The sequence below is a fragment of the Chrysochloris asiatica genome, unplaced genomic scaffold, assembly GCF_000296735.1.
Source record: "Chrysochloris asiatica unplaced genomic scaffold, ChrAsi1.0 scaffold00001, whole genome shotgun sequence".
NCBI lineage: Eukaryota > Metazoa > Chordata > Mammalia > Afrosoricida > Chrysochloridae > Chrysochloris > Chrysochloris asiatica.
This window is the reverse complement of record NW_006408519.1, coordinates 41236591-41242590: the sequence shown is the minus strand read 5'-3', so window position 1 is coordinate 41242590 and position 6000 is coordinate 41236591. Positions and strand designations below refer to the sequence as shown.

At 43.6% G+C, this 6000-nt stretch overlaps 1 protein-coding gene across 1 annotated transcript in view; it reads right to left on the bottom strand.

The window, feature by feature from the left end:
* The window catches only part of TG (thyroglobulin), a 266945-nt gene that overhangs the window by 149510 nt on the left and 111435 nt on the right, over positions 1-6000 (bottom strand). The gene's annotated exons all lie outside the window — the stretch shown is intronic.

Genomic DNA, 6000 nt, shown 5'->3' with positions numbered 1-6000 from the left:
GAACCAACTCCACGGCACATAACAACAACATTTGAAACTGAGACATAAATCTAGAGCCTTAAAATATAAGTTTCGTAAATCCAAGGGTAAATCAAAATGTATTGCTTCAAAATCACAGAAATCTTTATTAAGCAAAAATATAAAAATGTGAACTATTGTTTTTCAACATCCCTTCCATCTAGGTGTACACACTTCTGAAGAGTGTGGTTCCATCTCTAAGCCTTCCCCCAGGAGTCCTGGTGTGGCATTGTGGGTTAATACGCTAGACTGTAAGGTTGATTTGAACCTCAAGGTTGGCAGTTCAAGCTCCCCAGCCACTCCTTGGAAATCCTATACAGGGTTGCTATGGGTCGGAATCGATTTGACAGCACATAACAACAACAACAACCCTTCCCCTCAAGAATTCTGTGCTCTTCAATTTACATCAAACAGCAGCTGTGGCATCCTCTGGGGTCTCAAATCATGTTCCTTTGAAATGTTCTTAAGTTTGGGGGACTAAAAGAAGTCTGAAGAGGGAAAATCAGGGCTGTGGGTGGATGGGATGAGGTTTCCCATCAAAATGCTCCTAGGACAGTCCTTGCTACCCTCAAAGAGTGAGCAGGTGCATTGTTACCACGGAAAAAAATTCCTCAGAGCAACATTTCTGGTCTTTTCCTCAACATCGCAGTTTTGTATTTTCTTAAAACTTTTTCATAATAAACCCGTGTGACTGTCCTCTGTCTTTCAAGAAAATCTGCCAAGATTATCTCTTTGATATCTCAAAACCGGTTGTCATAACCTTCTGAGCTGGCCACTCTGCCTTGAATAGAATTGGCCCCCGCAGATCCCGCCAGAAGCCACTGTTTTGATTGGACCGTTTTTTTGGAAGGTTCCTTCATGAGCCTCAGACAAGTGTGTTGCTGAGAGAACTTGGCTGCAGCCATCCACTGATCAAAGAGACTTTCTCAAACACATTTTTGGGGGAGAGGGGTAGCAAAATAAACCCATGCATGTGTGGACTGGAACTCTGGAAGCAATATTGTTTGACTTACTTATGTATAACTATTTGAAAATACTCATATGATGTAAGACAAGGCTTAGAAAATGCAACCTTATAAACAGAGAGACTTCAATTACACCTGGCTTTCCACAGCAGACCACAGGAAACTGGAGGAAAATAAGCCAGTAGAGTAGGTTCATTGTTAGGGTGTAACTTCTGAATTGTGGGGTGCCCTTTTTTACCTGTTTCTGCACTTAATTTTTTTTTACATAGTATACTATAATTGGACTGTCTCCTGAGGCTTAGTTGGCGTGTTGAGGATAAAGTTCTGAGGTTAACATTTTCTGAAAAAAAAGACTGTATTTTCACTGTTTTTCATTAAGCATAGCACGTCTATCTTCTCTCCCTGTAAAAACCCCTATAAAATGAAATAAAACAATGTAAAAAAAGATCTGAATCCACAAAGATCAGTGCTTTGAATAGTGGGCCCTTGCAAAAGATGCGTTCATAACTTTGAATGTGATCTTGTTAGGGAATAAGGTCTTTGAAAATATCCTCAGTTAAATTAACATTAGTTACATAGTGTAGTGGTTACAAATCGGGCTGCGAAGCGCAAGGTCAGCAGTTCAAAACTACCAGTTGTTCCGTGGGAGAAAGATGAGGCTTTCTGCTTCCGTAAAGATGTACAGCTTCAGAAACCCTGTACAGGGTCGCTATGAGTCGGAACAAACTCCACGGCACATAACAACAACAACAACCACATGAACATAATGTGAAACTAGCATGAGTCCTATCCAAGATGAATTGTGTCTTTATAACTAAAAAAAAAAAAAAAAACAGAACAAAGAAGCAGCAAAAAAAAAAAAAAAAAAAAGGAGAGACAGAAATGAGACAGAGAAACAGACATGGGGCCATGAGAAGATGTAGCTTCAAGCCAACGAAAGCTCAGCAGCTCCTGGAGCTACCAGAAGCTGGAGGAACCAGAGCACAATAGTCCCTATGGACCTTGGAGGGAACACGATACCGTGGCAGCAACAATGGGCTCATACATGCCCACAATTGTGAGGATGGTGTAGGACTGGGCAGAGTTTCGTCCTGTGGAGAGCATAGGGTGGTATGTGTCAGAACAGACAGACTCCTTGGCACCTAACAACAGCAACAATGTGGCCCACATCACAACTATCTTTGGACTTTTCAGCTCCAGAGCTATCAGGCAACACATTTCTGCTCTTGTAAGACTCACTGTGTGTTACTGTGTTACAATACCAATAGGAAAGCAATACAAAAATGCAAACCAAATCTAAAGAAAGAAGAGCTACAGGAAAAGAGCAAAGAGCAGATAAGAGATTTCAAAAACTTCTTAGGCAGAGGACTAAGGAGATGGAGGTGTGTTCAACTTTTCATGACCAAACTATTATCTGCTTTGAATTTTTTTTTTTTTTTTTTCTGATACCACAAGTTCTCTACTACTGGAAGTCACACTGAAATCAAATGAAAAATCATTTTTGAGGTAATATGAATTTTGATACAACTATATGGAGCTCTGGTAGGATAGTGGTTATGAGTCGGGCTGCTAACCTCAAGGTCAGCAGTCCGAACTACCAGTGGTTCTGTGGGAGAAAGATGAGGCTTTTTGCTCCCATAAAGATTTACAGCCTCGGAAACAATATATAGGGTTGCTCTGAGTCGAAACTGACTCCATGGCACATAACCACCACCACCACTTATGGGACATATGTGTCCCAAGTGGACCCTGGTGGTAGGGTTGGTGAGGTAAGGACTGGTTCTTTAGAGTCACACAGTTATACATGTCCCCACCAGGTGGCAGCATGTACTACATCTGGGACAGAAGCTTCCCACAAAACCTGAGAGTCTGAAAAAGGTGAGTAAGATGTGTCTCACAGGTCATGAAAGGGTTGACTGATTAGCAAGTGGAATAATTACTTCAGTCCTTATAAAGGCAGCATCCACATGACATGACCTATTTGTTCCCACGGGTCCTTCAGGAAGCCTAGAATGTAGAAATGCCGGAACAGTAGACCTAATGGAAAAGTCTGAAAGCAGGAGGGTCCTCAGAGAACCCCTGCCCACATGCTGACAACAATACTGGATATCATGATTACTTTGGGATCGTTAGTGAACCATATTAATGTGCCCATGATAATGTAAAGATTTATTCTTGCTTTAACCCCAAATCTTGATATAACTGTATTTCAAAGACCCAATACCTAATCCACTGCCATCGATTCAATGCCAATATAGGGTTTCCAAGACTGCTAACTGCTAATCTTTATGGGAGCAGACAGCCTCATCTTTCTCCCTTGGAATGACTTGGGGGGCAGTTAAACCATAGGTCTTGCGGTCAGTCTCGTGCTTATCCTACAGTGAAGAGGAAGGAAAAAAATGGAAAGGGTGTGATAAAAGAAGGTAGGAACTCAACCGTGATTTCTAACGTTAACAAATCAAGGGAAGAGCAAATGCACATATTATTTAGAAGAGTGGTGATCATGATGTAAGAAAATCAGTGGTTACCAGAGTTGAGAGTGGTGGCCTTGGGAAGCAGGAATGGCAGGTGGGTAGGGATGGGGCAAGGAACTGCTCTTTTAACCAGCAACCTTTTTAGGACTGTTGGATTATTTCAACTGTGTTTACACACTACCTTAAATCAATTTTGACCAATGTCTGGCTTTTACATGAGCTAACTGTAACTTAGATACCTTGTTGTTGTTGTTGTTGTTATAAGACAGCATTGAGCCAGTTCCAACTCAAAGTGAACCTATGGACAACAGAACAGAATGCGCCCTGGTCCTGTGTTGTCCTGTGCTTGAACCCATTGCTGTAGATGCTGGGTCAGTCCCTCTCACTGAGGGCCTTCCTCTTTTTCCACTGATCCTCAACATTACCAGGCGTGAAGTCCTTCCCTCCGTGCCTGACCGCTCTTGAAGCCCCACTTGTGCCACCTGTGAAGGGGTCATGACAGGATCTATTTCATATCAGCTCACAATGCTAAAGTCACATCAAGGGCTTAGCATAGGCAATCTGGAGAGAATGCTCAGAAAAAGTACCTTTTGTATATCATCTCCAAAGCCAGATCTTTTAACTGCATGAGGAACACAGGCAGCACGGCTTGAGGGTGTTTATGCTGCTAGCCCCATCTTGGCTGTGAATAATAACCTCCCACTTCCACTTAAAGCTCGATTTTGTTTCTCCAGGCAGCATTATAATGACAGATGTCTCAAGAAGCTCAGACACCATGTCACAGGACAGGAATGAGTGTGGCTTTGCTTTCCAGACTGAGTGGTGTCTACATCCCTGGCCGACTCTCTCATTTCCTAACTAACAAAGCAGAAGAGGGAACAGCACAGCGAGGCCGATGCTGGACACCACTTCCACATTGCCCATTAGGAGCAGCCAGGCCCCAATGCACCCACCCTCCCCACTCTTCCTGTGGCCAGGGGAGCTTTGTGCAGCCTGTCTCCTGTTCCTGGGAGGGACCAGTGCTTCACCCAAGACACCACTAGGTCTCCCAGCATACCCCAATGACGGCAAGCCACAAATGTCTTGCACTAACAAACAGCTGACTCCTTCTACTTCCAGGTACAAATCCACAATTCTGAGCAGTGCCTCAGCATGGTGCAGGTCTGGACAGGACTTGAAGGCTTGGTGAGGCACTGTGAGATAACTGCAAGGCTGGCGGTTCAAACCACCACTCGCTCCTCAAAAACCCTATACAGGGTCATAATACTTAACACCAACAACAGACATTACTCACAAGGAGTCCTAGTGGCACAATAGCTAAACACTTGGCTGTTAACCAAAAGGTCAGTGGTTTAAACCCACCAGCTGCTCTGTGGGAGAAAAGATGTGGCACTCTGCTCTCTAAAGATGACAGCCTTGGAAAGTCTCGGGTCAGTTCTACTCCGCCGTAGGGGGGGATTGCTGTGAGTTAGAACTGACTTGATTGAGCACAACAGGTGTTACTTGCTATAGTGCAAAAGCCTCGGGATGAAAATTGGGCGAGCTAGGCCTCAGTCCTACTCTGCTTCAAGTTCCTCTGCTATTTGAGCAAAGTCTTTTCATCTCTGTGAGTTGGATTCCTCATCTGTACAATGAGGATGGTGCTGGGATTTGCATGCAGAGAGTAAAACATATTCACATAGCTCTACCTGACCGTGAGGCGCTCTGGTAGCATAGTGGTTACGAATCGGGCTGCAAACCACAAGGTAAGCAGTTCGAAACTACCAGTGGTCCTGCGGAAGAAAGATGAGGCAGTCTGCTCCTGTAAAGATTTACAGCCTCGGAAACCCTGTGCAGGGTTGCTATGAGTCGGAACCAACTCCACGGCACATAACAACAACAACAACTACCTGACTGTGGAGACCTGGTGTGGCGCTGTGAGATAAACTGCAAGGTCAATTTGAACCACAAGGTCTGTGGTTCAAACCTTGGAAGCCCTATACAGGGTAGCTATGAGTCGGAACTGACTCAACAGCACTTAACAACAACAACAACAACGCTTGAGCATAATAATGCATATTCACATGTATGTTGCTGTTTTTATTAAGTGCTGTTGAGTCGATTCCGACTCATAGCGTCCCTATATAGGGTTTCCAAGGAGTGGCTGGTGAGGTAGAACCGCCGACCTTGCAGTTCAAGGCAGCCTTGCAGCCCAGCGCATTAACCCTATAACACTACGTCATAGGTGAGCATAATAATGCATGAACATAATGCATACTCACATATACACATCAGTGCCATAGATGTATTTACACTTAAGCATGAATATAATACATATTCATACTGCTGCACGAGCACAGTAATACATATTCATATCTATGCAGGAATGCAATAATACATATTCATGCCTCTGCAATAAGCACAGTAATACATATTCTCATTTACACTAACAGAATGGCAGACAAGGGTGATAAGAATTTGCATTATCAAAGTGAGAGTAAGGAGGAAGAGGAGGAAGAAGGTGAGGTGGGACTTCCATGAGAAAGTGCAAAAGGATGATGAAC